The sequence below is a fragment of the Rhinolophus hipposideros genome, assembly GCF_964194185.1.
Source record: "Rhinolophus hipposideros genome assembly, chromosome: 16".
Taxonomy (NCBI): Eukaryota; Metazoa; Chordata; class Mammalia; order Chiroptera; family Rhinolophidae; genus Rhinolophus; species Rhinolophus hipposideros.
In genome coordinates, this window is record NC_138062.1 from 3,213,369 (window position 1) to 3,237,122 (window position 23,754).

Consider the following 23,754-nt stretch of genomic DNA (forward strand, 5'->3'; position numbering starts at 1 on the left):
TCCCATCGCACCCACTTCCTTATCTCCCTGCCACCATCCCAAGCACACACCATGGCTGCTAGCTGGCTTCCGCATAAGAATCCTTTCAACAGAACAGAGAACAGGCGACTGTGCTGAAAGCGCCCCAAAACCCCACTTCCCTATGTATCCGGAAGGTGATCATGGCTGAGTGAGCCTTAGGATTCCCCGCCCTTTCTCCAGGCCACCCAGACCTGTCACAGATGTGGTTATGATCTTTGGGATGTTTATTTTCCAGGTGACAGGAGTAACAGACTTTATTTTTTCTTCTTTAATTTGTATTTGGCAAATGAAGTGGTGCCATCTCAGAAAACCGAAATGATGCACTTTTTTCCTGCATAAAAGACTTTATGCTTTGCTAAATCACATTGATTTCAAAGTATTTAATATTAAGTATGCCACAAAAATGCTTTGGTGCCAAAAATTATTTTTAAAAGATTAAGAACTAAAATAGGAATATCTTTGGTAGGTTCTCAAAACTCACAGACTCTTAACATTAGAAGGGGACATAGAGACCATGCAGTGAAATACAGGAGGGATTTAAAAAGCCAAAATGAGCACCGGTTCTCTTTCCCATTAATATTGTGTTCTTTCTTGGAAGGACTGACTCCAGAGCTTTTGAAATCCGGTGTCTGCTAGATTTCAGATGGCAGCATTATCCTACCTTCTGTGCAATGTTGTTTTCAAACGTCACTTTGCAGCACTATCGGTTCCATTTTAAGCTCCTAAGATGCTTGATGTGTATAGACCTGAGCCGATGTCACGCTGTTCCAGACACAGCCCGTGTTAACACCCCTCCTCCCTTCCTGGTTTGCAGACAGAGGTGATGTCACTGGCAATTGACAGGATGGTTTTATGTGGCACCATGTCATTATCTCCATTCCGAAATCCTCCCAACATGGAGAACCATGGAATGAAGGAGAACAGAGTAATGGAAGATGTATAATGATGTGTTCTTCTAAAAGTGAAGCAGAAAAAGCCCGAGTCGACTCCAATATAAACTCATTCTAACTAAAGCAGCTCTGTAATCTGGAAATTGCCTATTATACCCACACAAATAGTGCAAGCTCAAGAATGATGTGACATCTTTCAACAGGATGATATGTGGACAATTGTGACAAACAGAAATTCTCAAAGGTTTATCATGGATTTTGCAAAAACAGAAAAGAAAAAAAAACTGGAAAGAGTGTCACAAAGACCGGGCTATTCTGCCACATCCGTTTCTGACCTAGTCTGACCGTATCACATATGTCACTTCAGATGAAGCTCCCTAAATGTGACAAGGTGGAGCTGTGCACTGGGGACTTAGCTGTGGCCTATTTTCATAGAATTAATAAAAATCTTATTCAAATAAACAAGGAAAAAACTTAAGCAGAGATTTATTTGGCATCATTCACCTGACTTCTCCTCGCTTACTGCATCCATCCAATCGCTCATCAAGAGTGTACCAAGTATTTTTCAGTGCTAAGCACTCTGCTAGGTAGGAAGATGACGATGACGATGAGCACTCCTCACACACTCTGGCAGGGATCGAACCTGGGACCATGCACCGCTGCTCTACTGCTTCATTTAATCTTCTTAGCTTCTTGCAGGCGGTCCTGTTAGTGTCCCCATTTTACTGCTGAAGAAATGGAGGCAGGAAGTGCACAAATAACGGACAGGGTCGTACCCCTGGAAAGAGGCAGCTCTGGGATTTAAATCTTAGTCCATCCTACACACATGTACCTATACGTTCATGATTAAAAAAAAAAAAAAAGATGTAGGTGGCATGGCCTCTCCACATGTGGGAAACTAGAAAGAAAAGGAACGTTCTACGGCATATTTGGGGTCTCTGTGCCGAAAAGTTCGCCGAGATGATCTAGTGAAAACTCCGACTTCACAGAAAGGAAACGGAGACCTAGTGAGGATACAAAGCCCAGGCGGCCAGGGCTGTGCGAGGCGCTCTTCTTATCCCCATGCGGCCGCCCAGGTCCAGGTGCTCGCACCTGTTATCTGAACTGTCACAACAACAGCCACTGTGTCTCCCTGCGTCTACTTCATTCTTTTTACTCATCATAATTATATTTCCAAAACTCAAGTATGGTGATGATGAATGACTCAAACTCTTCAAAATGCTTCTCTCTTCCTTTTCCTCGGGGCCTCGCTCTGCCTTACCCATCAAGCACCTGTTACTCTTTCCAGCTCTAGTCCCCACCACTAACAACCATTTACTGACCATCTGCCCACTGGTGATGGTCAGTTATGCGTTTCCACACTCACTGTCTATGTTCCCTTCCCCATGCTTCCGTAGGCTCTTCCCTCTGTCCAAACGCCTTCTCCCTTCTGGCCTGTGAACCTGTTCATTCTTCCAGAAGCAGCTCAGAGACCTCTCATTAGAGTCGTTAATTCTCCAGACTGTCAGTCATCCCACTCTGCATGCCCATAATGCTTCCTGGACACTCGGTATGGCGGCAATGACTTGCTCGCCTTGTATTCTAACAGGGGATGAAGTACATGGATGACTCACAGTAGGTCTGCAGTACATCACTGTGGAATGAATGAAGACACCGAGAGGATCACGGTTTCTTGATCTTCACATCCGTTTTTGCCACCTTAGCTTCCATTCCGTCTTTTAGTTCTTCCAACAAATATTTATTCTATTTCTACTTTGTGCCAGGTTCTCTGCTAGGAAGAAGAATGATGGTGGTGAAACAGCAGACAAGGTTCCTGCCTCATGGCGCTACGGCAAGCAAGAAACACAGACAACAAGAAATAACAAACAAATACTAATGTTCAGGGAAATAGTCCACAGCGGGTAAAAGAGCAAGTGACCAAGGAAAGTCACCTTAGAAAGGGCCAGGAAAACCGTCTCCAAGCACTTGGTACTGTAATGACGACCTCAAGTCTACGGTGTGCAGCCTTGTGAAGGGCTGAGGACAGCAGGCCTTGTGGACAAGACGGGCTTGCTGTCTGTGACCAGGAGAAAAAGAGGCCCCGGGGCTACAGCCCTAGTATTGAGGGAGAAACGTGTGGTGACAACAGCCAGGAGGTATGCCAATCCCATGCTTGCATGCTTTGTAGGCTGCAATAAGGAGTTTGAATTTTCTCCTAAAAGCTATGGGAAGCTGCAGAAGCTTTCCTAGCTGAGCGTATGCTGATCTGACCGGTGCATTTACAAATGGGGGAGATGGATTGAAGGCTGAGGGTAAAGCAGGAAGACCCATTATGAAGCTCTGTGGAAATCCAGGCAAATGTGCTAAAAGTGGAGCTACCAGAGATGGAAGGGACGCAGGGGGCTTTCTACTGCGTTTGGGACACAGACACCCAGGCCTTGGGAATGTACTAGGCGTAGGCAGTAGAAGAGAAGGAGACGCTACAGGTTATTTTTGGCTTTTAAGGTTGGAACTGTTGGATGGACAGCATACATTTTACTGAGATGAGGATGACTGAAGTGAGAAACAAACTTAGGAGGGAAATTAAAAGTTCCATGTTGGATGTATTGAATTGATATTAAGTATGGGCATTTGAAGCTTTACTGTGGAAAACTGCTCATAAAAAAAAAAAAGAAACACCAGGTAATAATAGCTAATGACCACTGAGGTCACCAAACATGTGTCAGACTTTGTTTACATGTTAAGTTAAACAATCCCCAGAATCTAAGGAAGTTACTTTCATGATCCCCATTTTACAGATGACGATGGTTAAGGTACAGAGTGGTCAAGTTACCTTCCCCAAATCTCACGTTGGTACCTGGCAGATTCAGGACTCAAATCCGGCAGTCTGACTCCAGAGCTCAGCCTTTTAATCTCTGGGTCATAAAAACTGATGACCTGGTGCCAGGAAAGCAATTCAATCCTACTTATTTCTAAAAATAAAACAAAAACAAAAAAGCAAACCCAATAGGAAGCAAACACAGCTCTCCGCACATTACATGACAGATTCATTAAACACTGATTTTAGTAAATGACAATTCTGTGGCTGAAATAAAGTAACTTCTCTTATCATGATGCCACTACAGAAGTCACATCATGTCCTGGGCGCCGAGGAGTGATTACTGATCAGCAGTGACTTCTGCCAGGGAAATGTCCGAATGCCCATTTAGCTCTCACCCACTTAAATCCAGTTATCACTTCAGAAACTATTTACTGAGTGTCCAGTGGGCCAGGCACTGGAGGGAATGTGGAACTACAACTCTCTGCCTCCAGAGCTTCTGACTAGAGAGGGAGACAAAAAACAAATAAACAAAAGCACCAAGTAACATAACTCCAATATGTGCTGAACATGTGTCGTGAACACACAGGGGCACCGAGCCCTCATGGGGGAAATGGCATCGAGCTGAGGCCTGAAAGGGGGGTAGGATTAAACCGGGCAGCTCAATACTTCTCAACCAGAGAAGAGAGGAAGCATATGGAGCTCTTTGGAAATGACACTGGAGTGTCTGTGCCATTTGACACAGGTACCATGTCCCTAAACCTTCCAAAGGGAGCAAGTATGGAGACAGGCTTTGACTGCTCTTCACGTCAGCAGGCTTCGGTCTCTGCAGGGGCTCCCTGGGTAATCCAACCGACAACTGCCCAAATCAGTACCATTACGTGTGGTGACAGATAATACATGTCCAAAGCTGACTCCAAGGATTGCTTCAGCTGTCTACTCACTAGACTTCACCTTGGATTTCATACTTGCAGAAGAGACATCACTCTCTGTCCCACAGCCTGCTCCTTCTCCTAGATTCAAACTCAGTGCCTGGTACCCCTGCCCTGCCCCAATCCAGCTGCCTAAGCTGGGACTGGAAGCAGGCCTTAGTTTCCTCTCTCACCCTAGCCCTTACTCAGCACATCCGCTGTCAGCTCCTGTGAGCTCGCCTCCTTGGCATGGCTCATTGTCTGCCTGGCCCTACCCATTGTCACAGCATTCCATCAGTTTGGCAGGTGCCGGAATAATACACAAAAATGTGCACTGGTTAATCCCTTGCTTTAAGCCATCCATGGCTCCCAGTGGTTGGTTCATGGCTAAAGCCCAAAGTCCCATGAAGCCCCTGCCTTCGCCTGCTCTCCTCCTGACATCCCCTCTCCCACGTGTCACAGTTCGCCCGTCCCAGCTGCTCACACCTGCAGACACCTGTGGCTCCACCCTCCATGCCTTGGCTCCCCTCCCACTGCTCTCAGCGTCAGACCCTTCAGCACCATCCTCACACCTTCACTCATCTTTCGAGTCTCAGTTCAGAGAGGGACCTGTCTCTGAAGCTTTTTGCCCCAAGTAGAATGACCGTCTCTTCCTGTCCATCCCCACTGTGCCAGGGCAGACCATCCCCACACACTGTGCTGCAGTGGCCCCACTGGTCTGGCATTACCTGCCATCTGCTTGTCTCCTCGACGCAGACACAATTCATAGACCAACACTTACTGTCACCAGGAGCAGGTGTGACAACTCAGTGTTGAGGAAGTGGAAAAGGCAAATAAAACAAGCTTTGCCCTGTTACTTGTTTATGGTCACAAAATAAAACCTTTCAGTCCAACAGTCCAAAGCCCTCCAGGGAGTCACCCTGGAGCTCACACAGGGTAAACCAGTTTAGTGTAGCGCAATGGGCCTGATTTCAAGGCCCCTTCTAAAGTCCTGTGCTAATTTGGGATTTTTAATTTTAGGTTTTCTTTTCTTAAAGGAGGGTCTGAAAATTGTATGCATTTCAGGCCCCCATGAAACCCGCACTCACATCTGGTTCCAAGACCTGGATCATTATCTGGGGTCAAGAACTTCTGTAAACAAAGCTTAAAGAAAAGTCAATAGTGATTTGGGAGGGATGGCCAGTGGTGGCCCCGGCTTCTTCCTGGGCTGGCTGACGGCCTGTGGAGTGGGGGTGGCTGGACCACCGCCCAGTGCTCGCCTGGAGGAGAGGAGGAGGAGAGCCGGCCTCCGACCAGGAGCGTCCTCTGGTCTCCTTCTCTGCCTCCCGCAACCCCTCAAAGAGCAGTGAGCCAGGTGACAGGGAAGACAAGAAAGACGAGCAGTGCTTCAGGATAGCAGGACACCTGGGATCTGAGCTACAAACAGAAATACGTCACTCGGGCTTACTCAGTGCCGTCAGGCTCACATCAATAGCTCCCGTGACGTGACTGAACTTCAGGGTAAAATGTGTTTGTGGTGACAGGGAAGTGAGGGAAGACGGAAGTTGGAAGAAGAGACAAAGGAAGGGAGGACATGTGACAAAGGCACGGGACATGACTAATGCGTGCAGTTTTTCCTGGTAATCTGTGGCCTCCCTGAGCGTTGAAAAAGGACTCTGGGGCTGTGAGGCGGCATTCCTTCTGCCCCGCCCGCCCACTGCATCTGCTTCTCAAGCCTGCAGGCCCTGGCATGACAGCTGTGTGACAGCGGGGAGGAGCAGGACGGACTGGCAGTGAGCAGGCGAGTGGGGCCGTGGGGTCTGCGCCCAGTCCTGCTTCTGTCCTGGGGAGGATTCAGGGCTTCTGAGGTCCCTAGCACAGAAAAGACGGTGGTGCCCGCTTTGCCCCCAGGATGCAATCCAAACAATGCTTTAGTATTGTAAGTGACACATGACTTACCCGTACGCTGAAATTAGGATAACTGTTTTTCCAGATTGTCTGATACACAACCTAGAAAATCACAACCACATTTTGGACAAGCTGGTGGAGCTGACGTCCTTTCTCAGTCCCTGATATGTGCTCGTGTCCCATTCCAGCTCTGCTGATGGCGACCTGGGAGACGCCCTCAGCACTCTAAGCAGGGCTGCTCACCTGTCAGGTTGGCATTTCATACCCCTTTAATCCTCAGGAGTCCCTCAGAGATCACGCTCTCTCATCCTTCCAAACAACAATTTAAAATTCTCCTGCTCTGGCGTGTCCACGCTACTGACGAGCACGGAGCAGAGGCTTCCGGTCGGCATCAGAGAGGACGTCCTAGGTACGCAGTGACACATCTGGTTTTGCTCACTCCACAACCATGTACTGAATGCCTCCATTTAAAAGCTGCTGTGTGTCTGGTGCTGAGCGGAACAGACATGCCCTTCCTTGTCCAGCAGACCGCGGCCACGGAGCCTGCATCGGCGGCAGACTGGCAATCTAGAACAGTGCTGAGAACCTGACTCTGTAGTCAGCTGGTCTGGGTTCGAATCCCTGGTTCTGTCACTTCCCTGCTTTGTGACCTTGAGCACGTTTCTTAATCTCTCTGTTCTGCTCTCTCCTCATCTTTACAAGAGCAAGTCCCCATGCCCAACGGGCACCTCCCGACCCACCTGACTTATGGGTGTGGTGATTCCACTGCCAGGTCTTGTGCACTGCTCCATATGGAGATTGCAGGCTCAGAGAGTGGCGAGCTGGCCCCACAACGCACGCCTAGCTCTTGGGCAGTTGTGTCTGCTGCTCAAGCAGCAGACGTAAGAATAGGAGATTTTTCTGTCTCTTGTCTCTTACACTTGGTATCTTGGTTCCTTATGTGTATTGTGTGTGTGTGTGTATGTACACACACACACACACACAAACACACACAAAAAACTGCTCATCTTCCTTGGGTCTTTATCAGTCGGGACTCTTTAAGGCCTGGGAAAAGGTGGGTTTCTCCAGAGAGGTTTCCACCTGTTTCTGTCAAGCGCCTTAGCACTACCATTTTAGGAACACTTGAAACTAACTCTTGGCTTGGTTTACTTCTGGTTCACCCTTCAATAAGTTCAGTCCTCTGGTGTTCCAGTTTATGGAGGGTGTGTCTCTTAGTAAGCTTCCCATGCTAGGCCAGCTCTGGGCTTTGTTTTCCATCCCCATAAAACTGCAAAGAAATAAAACTAACCCTCTGGTTCATCCAGGTCAGGAAATACCCTCAAAAGACGTGCTCTGCTTACTTCTCTGGGTTGCCACCTTCATTTGACTCACGGCCTGAATATTCCAGCTTGTGGGTACCATCGAGGGGTTTATTTATTTAGTTTTCCATTAATGTTCTAAGTTGTTTTTAGTAACAGGCTCAGTCTGGGCACCAAGTCCAGCAGGCTGTCCTTCCTGGTTTGTGCCACTGGGACAAGGTGCCTTGTCACCCTGCTTGTGGCTCAGCCGCACACAAAGGCAGTGTTTAAATCATTGCTCTGAGATTGACATTGCCGTGAGTCATCTGCATTCTCATTCTTCACTCTTTCTGCCTTAAGCAGCAAAGCACTGCCACAGAAGAAAGAAAGATACAGGAGACACAGTTAACCAAGAACCCTAACTCTGGCCCCTTAGAGGAAGGAGTCCCCGCCAGGGCTCACTGTTTCCATCGCCTCACCCTTTGGGGATTCTGCTGAGCTGGCCTCACATTCAGAAAGCTGATTGTTTACAAATGTTTGAACATTTTCTCACTGACCCCATGGTTGGGTGTGCCTTTGGAATAACAAAAGATGAATAAACTAAATAAATTTCATTTTATCCTTATTTTGAAGGAATTATTCAAAGTAAGCAGTAAAAAAATGGAAGTAGAATTATATCCCAGGATTCCAGATTGTGAATTTGTTTCCACAACACACATTCCCAGAGGCCCTAAAATAGAGACTGAGACTATTAATCTGGAAGGGAAGACAGATCACCTAATTCAACCCTCTCCCTTTACTGATGAGGAAACCAAATCCCAGGGAAGTCATGTGACCTAGGTAACGTCACACAATACAAGCAGTTCCAGGTCTCCTGGTTTCTGGGGACTGATTTCTTTCAACTATATCATGCTGTCATGTAATACGCAGGCTCCGTTTCATCAAAAAATGATAAACGAGTTTAATATAAGCTTGGTATGTTTTGTAAACTTAAGTTTCTTTTGAGTACCCAATGACAGGTTTATGAAAAACAAGTAAAAACAATCTATTGGAACTAAAGAACAAAACAAAACAAAACAACAGTTAGATAAATGTCCATTACATGGTGTAGGTTAATCTTATTTTCCAGTATCTTGAACAGTTTGGCAATTAGAAAACTTGGCTACATCAAAGTTACTTGGGGATGCCATTATTATTAAAGATAAAACTTCTATTATTTACATATTTCACATTTGAAATAAACTAAGGAATGTGTTTAGGTATTTAGAATTGAGTACCTTTCATCAGGCTTCTCTGCCATTATCACTACTTATCAGACTCAAATAAACTGTAAGGAGCTATGGAGGTCCAGGTAAGGCTGACTGTGACCCAGAGGCCTATCAGCAGGGGACCTCCGCGCTGGATTCAATAAATGAGGTCAGAGCTGGAGACAGAGCAGACAGTTGAGCACCCTCATTTCTACTCATGATTAGGTAGCAGCAAATCACGTTGGCTGAGACACCACAAAGGTCTCGTGGGTATTAAAACCAAATGACAGAAGTGACCAGGGCAGGACAGCTCTGATGGATCAGACTTGACGCGTCCACTCACTCACAAGACATGAATAACTATACTGAGAGTCACATATCCGACTTTATGCAATTGTAAATTTTCCTCTAAGGGAGCAATAACTCACACTCGAGATTATTTTTGGACACATTAGAGCTTGCACCTCCTATTTTGAAAACACACTTTAAGATTCCAATCCATAATCCAGGCTCTCTACTGCCAGTACATTCCAGGCTCCACAGGTTCACAGGATGTTTACTCACCTAGGAGCAATCAGAACCAGCACAGAGCTTTGTTCGTTTTCTTTTGTTTTAAGTGAGACCGTCGAAAGCTCATTTATCTGCAAGACCTCCAGGTTAGTACGAAAAACATCTCTGGCACAGAGACATCAAACGGACCACATGTGTCATGAGAGTTCACTTTTTAAATAAAATTTCATGAGCAAATATTGAAGGTGGGGTAAGCATATTACATGTTAATAAAAAAATGCTCAGTCAACAAAATATAAAAGGGAATTATTCCATAGAAATGAAACTCCATAAACTATGAAGTTAAAAACACAACAACAAAATAAGGTTAAAAAAATGCCAACATTATTAGCAAACAACAACAACAAACCCAGACTACGAAGCAGTATGCTAGGTAAGCAGTTCTGAACAGTAACTATTAAAAGAAATATTGTTTCTTTCTGATAGTTTTTGTTCCAAAATGAACACTGTATACAGATGCTAACAAAGAAAAAATAGACAGACATTTAATACTATTGCTCCCTACCCCAATTCTCTAACTTCACCTTCATATTTCCAAAATTTGTTTAGCTATTTTTAGGACTTTTCCTCCAGTTGGAAATTTGATGAACATGGGGGAAAAGGTTAATGGAAGAAAGAAGTTGGAGGACCGAATTTATGGAAAATGGAGTAAGAATGATAAGAACAGAAGACTGAATCACAGAGAGTGAAGAACATGATGGTGCCATAGGTGATCCATCCGTTCTTCCTTTTGCTCTTTCTTTAACAAATACTGTTATTTGCTCTGTTAAAGTACCCTATGCTCTTCTAGGCACCAGGGATGCAGTGGGAACAAAACAAAGTACTTTCCTTTGTGGGGCTTATATTCTAGAGCAGAGGTTGGCCAATTTTTTCTAGGAAGGGCCAGATAAAAAATGTTTCAGGTTTTGTGTTCCATAGAGTCCCTGTCACGACCACTTAACTCTGCCATTGTAAGTGCCAAAGCTGTCCTTTAGGCACAATCAAATGGCCATGGCTGTGTTTCAATAAAGTTTTATTAAAACAGATGGCAGATTTGGCCCTCAAGCCACTGTTTGCCAACCTCGGTTCCAAGGAAGGAGACAAATAAATGTGTAATATTACTTCAGGTAATGATGAAGTGCCTTGAAGAAAAGTCAAACAGGCTGAGGGGACAGAAGGCAACGGTGTGGGAGGCGGCCATTTTAGATGGTTACACAAGATCTTTCTAATGACAAAAAAGCAGAGCTCCTGAATGAGGTGAGCCTGTCACAGAGGATGGGATCCAGCACACAAATGGAGAGCTTGACTCCAAATAAGAGTCTGGACAATACTCTCTTCTAATAGGGAAGAGGGCAGAACATAACATTCTGGAGGCAGGTAAGTGGGCAGAACGTGGGTCTTTTCCCCACCACTGATGGGCGACACTGACCACACTGACTCTCTTCTCCTGGTGTCGAATCGGTGCTCTCTGAAGACAATAAATTCAATAAGTAATTGTGGGTAGATAAGAAACCTACAGAAGGAAACTGAGTAGCATTTTTAAAGGAAGCAAGAGATGTCATTGGGGGGGAGGAGGGACTAGTGGATGGTGTCACAGCTCAGGGGTACTGTACCACCTGGACACAGAATCAAAATCATTGCTGACCGAGAGTTTGTGGGATGATGGGCTGTGACGGCTATTGCATAAGGAAGGTAGGAAGTGATCAGAAGAATTTAGAAAACGTTATTACAAGTTTAAATTTTATTTAACCAGCAATACTGTCTCTCCAGGAGGGCCCCGCGGGGTTCTGTGAAGGGGAAGTAAGAAGCAATATTCAGGAAGGTGGACCTTCCTGTTATTATCTGCTGTACAGAGACACCGACAAAGAGGTCTGGTGTTTGGTCCACTCGGGGTCATCGCTGTCTCGTCTCATGAAAGATACTAAAGTACAAGTCAACGAGGCCAAGTTTATGTAATCAAAGCTTAGGAGAAAATGCGTGATTGAGAGCTGCCACACAGGGAATGACGTGGCGTATAGTTGAGAGCTGGGAGCATACATAACAGAGAAAAATAAACGTGATAATTAAGACGTGGAAACAATTGCTAAGCTCCAAAGAATGCCAAATCATTTTTTTAATTAAAGTTTATTGGGGTGACAATTGATAGTAAAGTTACATAGATTTCAGGTGTACAATTCTGCAACACATCATCTACATATCACATTGTGTGTTCACCACCCAGAGTCAGTTCTCCTTCCATCATCATATATTTGATCCCTTTTATCCTCATTTACCATCCCTTTCTCCCCCTACCTTCTGGTAACCACTAAACTATTATCTGTGTTGATGAGTTTTTGTTTCTTCATTTGTTTGTCTTGTTCCTTTGTTGTTTTCAGTTTTATATCCCACATATCAGTGAAATTATATGGTTCTCTACTTTTTCTGTCTGACTTATTTTGCTTAGTATAATAATTTCAAGATCCATCCATGTTGTCGCAAATGGCACTATTTCATTTTTTCCTATGGCAGAATAGTATTCCATTGTGTATATATACCACATCTTCTTTATCCACAGACAAAATCTTATTTTATGAGAAATGAATTATAGAAATCACTCATGTCCAGACAACACCGATACCTGTGTGAGTCAGAGCTAACAGTGCCTCTCCTGAAATAGTACATCACACCAGGCAGATACCTCGTGGGCGTAAACTATTTCAAAATAAGAGGGCAATGGGTCACACTGTCTCAATCCCTATGCCTGCTTACAGCCTGACTGTAGATTGCCCGAAGTTCAAAACCTTTGTTCTCCAAGAACAATCGACTCTTAAGGCAAAGTTTGTCCAAAGAAATTAGCAACTGACAAGGAATCTTCACTTTTAGACTTAATCTCACAATAAAACCGTGAGGTTTGAGTGCGAACCATAGAAACAAATCCTAATTCAAGGTGATGTCACCTTGGAAAGCAGCAGAGGTGGTCCCACTGGCCCTTCAGGGAGAGCCTGTGGGCTTGAGGGGGAAGCGATGGAGAAAAGGCAGATTGAGTCGCCAGCTGTAACACTTATGACCAGGAAGTTCCTCGCTGTCTTTTCAGCTGAGCAAATGACTCACTGTTATAATCTTGGGTACAGTCACTTAAGTTCCAAGCATTTGACTTCCTTCCATCTAGTAACAATGACCTGATTGTTAAGAAATCCTGAAAATCAAAGACAAGACAATTTCTTTATCATTATAAGCAGCTAAAAGGAATAGGTGACTAAGAGGGGGAGGAAGATAGATCCATAAAGCAAAAGTTATTCATTCTGTATCATGGTTTCTTCCTCCAAAAATGTTCTTTTTCAGCTATTTCAACATAGAAACTGGCATAGTTAATTCAAGAAATAGGGTTCAATTTTTTCCACATAAACTGGTTTTCAAACGATGGCTCTTTGTCTAGGTACGAGTAAGTGCCCAGTGTGTTTTGGAATTCTTATACTATGTGTTCATGAATGTGTCCTAATCTGCTAGTTGAATTAAAGATCTCTTACCAAATATAACAAAAGTATGTAGCTTTAAGAAGCACGATCCCACTTATTAGGATTCAAATTAGTGACTAGAAAGAGTGAGGGCTTCAGGCAACTTTCTTTTCCACAATATAAAATGTAGAGTAAAAAAACAATAATATGTATTTTTAATAAAGCAAAGTAAGGAAAGAATATAACGTGGGTTAAGTATTAGATCTTAGAATCCAACAGACCTGTTCACTAGCTGCAGGTGGAGGGAAAGCTACTGACTCGCTCTAAGTCTCAGGCTTCTCATTTGTAAAATGTGGGTAGAGATGCCTCATCTGCGTGTATTGCTGGAAAGGTTTAACAAGAAAAATGCATGTATAAAATTACATATAAAATACAGATGCAGTAGTGGCTGACGCATAATTAAACTTGGTTTTTACAAGTGAGGAAAAGGTGGGCCTGTGTAACGCAGTTTAGAGTAATTTCATTCATTTACTTTCCAGCTACACAGAGCTTTCAACAAATTCTTTGAGCGAATTCTCAAATTTGTCACAATCCCCCACCAAGTTTACAGCAAGTATCACACCCAGCGATCGGCTTGTCTTTGAGGAAATATGTAGCCTATATGTGATGTCTACACCAAATCCTATAGCTAACCTCTATGTTTTATTTCAGATCCCCACAATATAAAAACGTTCAGTTATTCTGAAGAAGTTACTTGTACATCAGACATCAAAATGTAGACCATTGTTCTGCCACATCGTTAGACTGGCATCTAAGAGTTTAGCAAAGCAGGAATGCCATAGGGAAAACAGGACTCAAAAACCAGAGGGACGAATCCTTACCTTCTTTAGCCTCAGAGTATAAAGAATTGAGCCTTGTAATTACATGGCACTTTGTGCTTTGTGCAGTAAAAATAAAACAAAGGGCACTTGTAACAAACACAGTTTGTGAGCCAAAGGCACGCCTCCCTGCCCGGCACCTTTCCTGAGCCAGGCCTGGAGCAGTCAGGTGACCTGGCCAAGAAAAATCAGTAACACACATTCACGGAGAGTCCAGAAGCCAGGACCAATGAGGCAGGGCCCTGCCCTTGCACTGGGTTGACCTTTTGCTTCTATTACCTTGTAGGCCTCTGTCAATGGCAACAGAAGCTGGACGCGTGGTAAGGACAAGAGATTGCTAAAAAACTTGGCACCAAATCCCGTCACACAGCGTCACAGGCCACTGAAGACACCAGCAGAATTTCACTTGACCTTTTAAAAATCTTCACTGTACCTTTGGTCACTCTCTTAATTGAGTGATGAATCCCAGGTTGGTTTTGTCTTTAATGACCCTCACTGAATATGTATATTAAATAGGTATTTGTTGTTAGTGCTGTTTTTCCAATTAGTTCAATGACAATGACGATATCTAAATGGTCTAGAATGACTGTGCAGGGATGTTTTCTTGTCGTGAATCACACAGCCTGTGGGTGTTTACCTGACTGTGGAGTGCATCATGTAGCCCTTTTTAATGAATTCTTCTCCTCTAAGATGAATAGAACTAAAAAGGATTTTGCAATCATAGTGAACGATTATGAAGAATATAATCAGAATTATGGGGCTTGAAAAAAGTCATTTAATTCAGTGTCATATTTCTATGCAGAAAATCTTGCAATTTATTAAACATAAAGTCTATATGAATTATACACATACTATATCATTGTATGTATATAGATACACAAATATTTTTTCAGTATAAATAAACTTTTAAGTAATGTTATTTGGGAACAAAGATTTGGGTCAGGATTGTATGTCACAATAACCAGGATTTTCCTTAAAACAAATGGAATGGATTAAAGATTTTAAGAGCTGTTGGAACATGTCATGGTAGCATATATGTGAATTCAGAAGAGCAAAGAAGCACTTTCTGTCATTCACGAAGGATGGCCATCTTATTCCAGTGAGTAACACGAGCAAAGGATGCAGTTAAACCAAAAGAGCTGGCTATAGTTCCAAAATTAGTGCTTCTGGAAGACCGTTACAATTCATATTAGAAAAACACCCTTCTTTGGCTTTGATTATGCAAAGAGGAGAAAACGGGATCTGAGACGACAGCAGAACTCCAGCCACTTCTAAATGTGCAAGGTCTCAACAATCTAACTTCAGTCCAGCAGCTGAGCCTGAGTCCACCTGCGTGTTCAGCTTTGTTTCTTCTTTAACCAGAAGTACCAGACTGGAATGATCAGGTGACATAAATCAGGAGAGCCACAGAGAAAACCAGAGACCTGCTCTGGAACAACGTGTGTCGTAGTGTCAGTGTAAATGACATGAGCCGAGGACCACAGCCAAGGACGTGCCAATATTGGGGTTTGGTGGCAGCAGTGTGGAAGCTGGAGGAGGAGAATCCACTTGAAATCCATGCTGCCTGTTCACAGGTGTGCTCATCAGGACTCCTGGTGCAAATCGCAGAAACCCAATTAGAACTAACGTAGGCGTTGACTGGCTCAGGAAACCAAACGGGCAGAAGGCTGAAAACACAGCTGTCATCAGGGGCGCTGCGTCAGGGACATGCATGCTGCCAGGTCCTCTCTCTCATCTCTGTCTCTGTCCGCTGATCAGCTTCCTTCTCTGGGACCAGCAATCTCAGTGTGCCCACCACGCCTTCCAGGGGCTTCTTCTGGCTCCCATCTGACCAGCTTCCCAGCCAGACAAGAGGACACTCACGCCACATCACCTTCCTCCATCCCTGTACTCGTCCAGGTTAAAGAAAAGGGGACGGAAATAGTCTAACCATCCAGGCTGTCTTCATGTGAACGTATCAATTCCAAAGTCATCAATGAGCCAGCTCACGAAGGTTAATGTTGTCCGTGCAGCTTAGGTCAAGTGGCCACTCTGAGGTCAGCGGGGTAGCCCAGGAGATGGCGGTCACAGACAACGAATCACACACGATGGCAGGGAGGCAGGAGGAGGAGTTTTCCACAAGGACATTGACACAGACACGCCCATGGGCCAGGCGGCCCTCCTGAGGACACTACCTCAGGAGGAGGGTGGATTTCCCATCACCTTCGGCTACGGTCCCTCTCTTTCCCTACCTGTAACAGTCACAGTTTTGGTACAGGAGGTATGGTCAATACCAAAAACAGCCATGGAACAAGAACTCAGGAAGACAGCACGCTGAGAACTGAAAAACGGGATCACCCATTCATGCTACAAAGAGAAGCAACTTACGGAGTGATTGCACATATGGGAACCAGAGCACCAATTTAAAAACCACTGTCTCCTTATATTTCCCTGAGTGCAACACCCACCATGCACCTACAGGAATGAATGTGGTCCCAAACTCAGGCCCCAGGTCTTCATGCCCTGTGAGGCCATGCTGATTCTAGTACACCAGGAAGAGCTCTGGCTGAATGACAGCAAAACCTAGACCGACTTTACGTGACTTCATTAACCAGCCATGCCTTCATTTTCTGGCCTGCTTCACTGGAGACAAACCCAGCTCGAGGATGAAGAGCAGCGAATGTTTCCACAGTGTAAGTGCCAGCCAGAGGCATGTTCCCGAGGCCTCTGAGAGCACCGTGATTCTGCTCTTTCTTCAGAAGGGGTAAACCAGCAACAGAGATGTAAAACTGGGCTCTGTTATTTCAAGCTGTTCAAAATACCAGGGAAGTAGAGGCATTGACCATGTGAAGCAAAACAAAGGCCTGCAACTATGAACTCTAAGCACACAGAAAAAAGACGGGACAGGAGGTCACAGAAGCTACTTCTATGACAGCACTCGTGGAAAAATGTGAGGAGGTGACGGAGCCAGGAAACCCCTTCCAAGCAAACACAATCTGTCTGCGGAACCACAACCAGGGCCTTGGCTCTCAAATCCTCAGGCGCGTTTTTCCCAGAACGCCACCGCTGGCTTCACACAACTCACAGCACAACGTTCTTGAGACGCTCCTCATTCACAAAGACGTGCAGCTCCTTCTGACGAATTCAGGTCAAAGCCATTCTGCGCACAGCCCGCTCATTCTAGACACAATTCACTGAGCACATGTCCGGAGAAGGAAAAGTGCAGTCATGTTCGTCTTTAGAATCAAGACTTTTAGAGACAGGGCTGTTAGACCTCCCAGACCACGCTTCCTAACCCTTTTCACAACATAGTGCACACGGAAAATGATGTTTATCGCACACGGCCCAGGCAGCACTGGGGCCCAGGACATCAGCACGTCCCGAGCGTCTGCAGCTGTGCTGCTTGGGGAAACAGACGAGATAAGCCAGCGCATGGGAGAGACGCGAAGAATCAGTTTCCCCGAAGTCACTCAGCAGAGGCTGAGCACAGGGCTCCTGCAGGAATCCTGGGAAAGCGGTGCCAGTCCGTGTGCCATTCGGAAGCCCTCGATTCTGACCACTGGTGGAGTCGTTGCAAGGGGTCCACCAAGTCCCTGAGGCACCCAGCATTGGCGATGGACAGCAATTTGGACGCTCTCTCCCACAAATACCTGTGCCCTTTTTCAACTGTATTTACATGCTACTTGGATAAAATGAAATACATTCATTCATAATTCTCTTAGTTCACTGAAAAAGTGCTAGATAAAATCCTAAACACACTTTACACATGAACAAAGGAGGCTGCCAGGGATTAAGCAGGAGTGTAGGGAAGACTGAAGTAGGAGAGCTCCTCGGGAGAACCCTTATACCCAGGTGTCTAGAATTCTGCGTCTTCCCATCCGAGCCACGCTCAGGAAAAGCCACGCAGGCACACAAGGAAGAGTTCACTAGAAATAAGAGAATAAAAAACCCTTCACAGAGGCAAGCAGCCAAGAAAACTGCCTAGAAGAAACCCGACTATGGGGAATAAATGTGCTCCTGAAACTGCAGCCACTGGGAGATTCAGACATGATTTAGAATAAAAGTTTACACGGTTTGCACGCTAAGGACACCCTGAGCAGAAAACTTTCCGGACCCGTTTAACTGGAGCCAGGTCTGTAGTGTCCTCACACACGGGGCAGAAACACGAACCCTCTCTGGAGAAATGAATTAGAAAAGTCCAAGGATCATGTTTTATTGTGAATTAAAGTTCACAATAAAAGAAAAAAATCACAAAACACATGAGAAACTAAGCCACACACACGCCCACAACTTGCTTTCTTTTTAGCAACTGAACTCTCTCTCCTTCAGTTCACAGCCAGTCCTTTCAAATCGAGTTTCCATCTGCAACTTACACTTTCTATCCACTCATTCTTGCCTTAAATCACTTCTATTTGAGTTCTGTTCCCTGCACAGTAAAAGGGGTCTCTAAATTCTGCCAGTGACCTACTTCTTGCCAAATCCAATGCCCTTTTCTCCTAGGTCATGCTGTGACCTCTGTGTAGAACTTGACAGTGCCTTCACATTCTCTTTTCTCTTGAACTTTGCTCTCCTGGTTCTTTTCCAACTTCTTTAACTTTTTCTTATTCATCCCTCCGTTCACTCACTCATCGAACAAACATTTACTGAATGTTTGGCTCTTAACATGTGTCATAGCTTAAAGAGAAGAGGCTGCAGGCGGGTTTGGATTCAGGCAAAGTACCTGGGAAAGCAGTAGATTACTGGAAGTTTACAAGGGGAGCAGAGCCTGATGAGGAGGGTTATTCATTTGATTCTGTTAATGACGTTCGGTTCTGACATGCTGGTCAGTCTCACCCACACAGAATATGCACTTATCACGGACACCAGATCCTTCGCTGTTCATTTCTGGATGCTTTATTTCTTAGCTATCCCTCTTCTGAGCCACACATGCTATATTTCTGTGTATGAATGCCACAGCGCTAGTCATAGCTGTACTTTTCTCAGCTGAGGAGCCATTCTACTTTTTCTCTGTCTGCCCTTCGGCATGTGACAACCTCTCATCTCCTCAGCAGTGGGGAATGAACCATTATTATTTAAGTTGCCTTCACACATTTCGATTGTCACCCTTTCACAAGTTCAACTTTTTAACGATAATAACAATGGCTGACCGTTATGACACACTCCCTATGTGCCAGGCATTGCAATAAGCTCTATGCAATGTCACAGCCTGACGGCACTGTGACTGTCTGTGCTCCACAGCCATGCTGCCGGGACTCACATGTGACACATGGCTGTAAGTCCAGATGCTGCCACTAAATTTCTTGACTCTGCATTCTTTAAAAAAACTTCATGTTTTCTTTAATGAACTTTTATTTAATTACATCGCGCTAAAATTGTATATAAGGGTAGGGTTAATTGTCTTGGAGAAAACTGTCAAAGAAAATGCTTCCGGAGACTATAGGAAAAATACAGCCTGGCTAGAATCATGAAAGGAAATGTGACAAAGTTCTGGATAAATGCTGGGATTATGCAAGCCAAGGAAAAAAAGAATTTGTGGGTTTGCTTTGGCAGATTGCTTCTTAATATTCCTGTATATGAAACGTCATTTCCTTCCAAGTTCCCAAGCCTATTACATTAGCTTCTGTCCTTGACAAGCTGGTCACTGGGCTCTGTTTACCTCTCTTTCTCTCCCCAGTTTACCTTAAGGCTTAATTTAAGAGCCTAGGAGGAAACGCTTAAGCAAAATAAATAAATGTGCAGAGGAAGACATGTAAAACAGTGGGCTTGCCTATAAATGGGTTATTTTGATCGAGCTGGACTTGATCCTTGTTTTTGGCATTGAAGGTGGTAAGTGTGTTTGTGTGGAGTATAGGCCAGGAAAGGAGAGGCCTGCACAGCAAATGGCACATGTTTCCATGTGTTTGTGTTCAGCATGATAATAACTTCAGTATTTGCACAGCTGAAGGAAAGGAAAGCACCCTGAGAACAGACACCATGAGGAACCCCAGAAGTTTGCAAATCATAAAAACATGAGTTGGAAAAGAGCCACAGATGTTATAAGTAAAAAGGACCGCAGCCAAAGTAAACCTAGCGCCGGGATGCTAACTTCTAAAGGGAGTCAGTGAGGAGCACACTGAAATGATTATTCCGACCATGTCAACCCTGCTTCTTTATTTTAGTCACAAAGCGCTCCATACCGAGACACTCTGAGATTAGAACGAGAGAGACAAAGGCCTATGGATCAGACAGAACCTGGTTTTCATTCCTTCCCGGTGTCTTTCAAGTATGATGAGTGGTGGGGAGATTTAATCTCTCAGAGCCTCAGTTTCCTTACCTCTAAGACAAGGACGATGCCTGGCCAGCAGTCACCAAATGGCGGCTGCCATAGACCCTTCCCCTGCTGTGCCGTTGGGTCTTTCCCACAATAAGCTCATTGCACACTCATCCATCTGTCGTGTACCTTTACGCCTGGGCTCACAACATGATCGCCACAGCCCCACTCATGACTATGCTGCCTTTCGATGGCCTGGTAAGCTGGACCCTCCTCAGTGTAGGAAGACAGCCACCACGGAAGACACGACAGGCCAATCAGCCATCAAGGAGAACGCATAGGACTTTCCACACAGACTGAAACCCACGCTTCCATAGGCAGCCTCCCCAGATGGGAGGTGTCACACTTTGTCGTCCTTTCATCTTCTCCCCTGCCTGCCAGGGTTGGCACCTAAAGGCTGGTAAAGAGCTGATCGTCCCCTCGGATCTGTCAGGCCACACTAGCCCTGCACCTGCCCTGTTGGGGCCGTGTGTGCCTTGGTCTAGAACGCAGCCTCGGTAATGGGGATGTGCTGTCTGCCCGCCCAGTATGCAGTCCCCACATCCTGGGCCGCCCTGCGCCCCATCCCGCCCTAATCTCTAACTGCCCACAGCCACCCAATACAGACTGAAAAACGATGAAGAGAGACAGAATTACAACAAGTGCTCTGTCAGGAAGCTCAGGGCAGACCTTGTCTACCACTTGGTTGAAGGGCTCCCATTTACTGCTGGCCAGAGAAGGCTGCCTTTCATGGGACTTCACGCTGTGGGTTTTTGTCAGGTGGTGGACTGGCAGTGAAATTCACCTTATTGAAACTTTATTTCTCTTTTAGCAAGTGGTTGCAAATGCAACTGTGGCAGCCCCAGCAATGGGAATAGGTTGGATACAGGAGTGTTGCAAAGCTCTGCCCAAAACTTCTTCCCTGTAGCCTCCCAAGGAACCCCATTCTCCAGTAGAATCCCATTCATCTGCCTCTGAGGAAACACTCTGTCTGTTATCTTTAGCAACAATTAATTAAAAAGACTCAGGGCCCTGAGGAGAACATAAAGTGCTCCCTGACATCAATGGGGGTCAGGAAGCTTCAAGGAGAGGAATGGAGTAAGACAAGTGTTGGCACCAAGATCCTGGGGTAGGTAGGCAGGCCCTTTCCCAGTGTGCAGTGTGTACAGGGGGCAGTCCTGGGTCTCGGGGCTGGGGGTGCGGGGCTGCCGACAAAGGAGGTGGCCATATGACAAAGTTGATGGGAGTTTAATCTAGATCTCTGTGCAGATGAATAGAAATATATCAACTGTGATTGAAATGCACTGGCTTTCAGAATGAACCAACGGAAAATGCTTTATAAGGGCCATTATAGCTCTCCTTAAAATGTAGCCTTTGTGCCATGAAGCACAAGGATGGCATACACTGTCTGAAAGCTACAAGACCTGTGATTCATTTCTTCTTTTTTCCAGAACAAATAATAACTCAGAAACCAGAATGCTACCAGAGATATGTATAAATGAGCTTAAAAAATAAGGCAAAACAACGTTTGGTATAATTGGAAAACAAAACAAAATAAAACAAGTAAGTTATGTTTTTTAGAACACTTAAAATACCTCCTTGTATTATGGAAACCAAAAATAACATAACAATTACTGTCTGCAGAGGACACCTTTTCAACCAGTAGCACTGCACATAACATAAAATTGGAAACACATGAAGGGGACCAAATAGGAAAACTGGGGATTTCCGAATATATTTTCATTTTTTTGCCGAATACAGTTGTTGTTCTAAGATTCTAAATCCTTTCATATTGCAGGAATAATAATAGTAAAAGGTAAAGTTAACATTTGTTAAAGTTTTACTAAATATAAGAAATTTCTAAAATAATTATATGTAAAATGTCCATAACACTATGTGGTAGAAACTCTAATCTCCATTTTCTAGATGAGAAAACTAAGAGTTTAAGAGACTTGACTAATAGCATACTACAGTAAATGCTAAAACCAGGAGCATAATGGCCATCAAAGGATCTTGAGAGGGTATTTAAATCTTTTGCCTTTCGCAAAATGGTTTCTCATTGGTACCTAATTAGTATTTTCAATGCAAACATTTGCTTAGAAGCAACTGTAATAGGTCAGCTTAAACCTACCATCTACTATCTTGAACCATCAATCCTACAATCAGACACCAAAATATGTAACTTATTTCAATCTCATATAAAACAAATTCTTTCATAAGTGACCAATATCTTCTTATAAGTTCATTTATTACAACCTATTTTCCCCAAGTATGTGACAAAACAGGAAGAGAATTCCAAACTCATGCCAAACCTTTAATGCATTTATTTCACAATTAATCTCCAATCTACTCATTTAGTCAATGAATACTGAGTGCCAACATATCTTAGACACAATTCTTGCTGCTGAAGATACAGACAAAGCCCAAGCTCTTATGGAGTTCATATTTTAGTAGGAAAAACCGATACCGGGTGGAAGGATGGATGGATAGATAAAATGATGTTGACATGTTCTTGTGGCTAAAACTGAGAGCTCTCACCCAGTGACTATTCATCTCCATTGTCAGTAAGTTAGTCTCTGAATTTTAGTTGGGCACATGGCCACGCAGTATAAAACTGACGTTTTCCAACCTCTCCTGAGCTACGTATGGCTATTTGACCAAGTTCTGGCCAAAGGGATATAAGCAAAAGAGGTCTGAGCAATATTAAGACAGGGTCTGAAGGAGAGACAGTGTGTCTTTCTCATTCTATTTTTTTTTCCCTGTTGACTGAAATATGAACATGTTGACCAGAGCAGGAGGAGCCATTCAGGCCCAAGGGGTCTGCATTTTAGGAATAATGGAACAAAAAGTTAGAGGGTGACTGAGTCTTATGTCAATCACACCGATCCTAGATTATTTACCTCTGGACTAAGTTTGTGTGGCAGAAAAACTAATTTCCATCTTTTTGAAATTTCTGGGTTTTTCTTTTGGGTTTTTGGTTTTGTTTTTTTTTTCTGTCACTTCCATTTGACTTTAATCTTAATATAAAAACATAAAGAAACGTGAAGCAGAGTAAGGAGCTAGAGAGTGGCACCATGCAATGTTTTAGACAGGATGATTGGGGAAGACTCCACGAGGAACAGCTGAGTGGAGTTCTGCATACATGAGAGAGCACCAGGTGGGTGGGTGAGAACACTTTCCAGAAGAGGGAAATCGTGAAAGCAAAAGCCCAGAAATGGGAGCGTGCTTCTGTGCTCAGGACCCGCGAGGAGGCCGACATGGCTGACTGCTCAAACCTCTCCTGTCCTCCCAGACAGGAACCCTGACTCCAGAGCTGGCAGAGATGGGTCAACTTTGTAGGCACAGTTCTCTGTCAGCTGCTTCAAAAGGCGTGACCCAGGCAAGGGTCTAAGCTTTTACTCAGGTAGCTTCATTTCAAACATTTCAAAATACTGCCCTTCTTCACGGTGTGAAAATTATCTATTTTTCGGAGCCTAGTGTAAGTTCTCACCCCTGCTCCAGGGATGGCTCTACTGGTCCACCCTCAACACTTTCTTTCTTCTTGAAATCCCATAGATACTGTTGTCCACACGTTCATTTTAATTGTTAATGATCT

General features: G+C 44.5%; 1 long non-coding RNA gene across 1 annotated transcript in view; it reads right to left on the minus strand.

The window, feature by feature from the left end:
- The window catches only part of LOC308509110, a 58,439-nt gene that overhangs the window by 5,776 nt on the left and 28,909 nt on the right, over positions 1–23,754 (minus strand). The gene's annotated exons all lie outside the window — the stretch shown is intronic.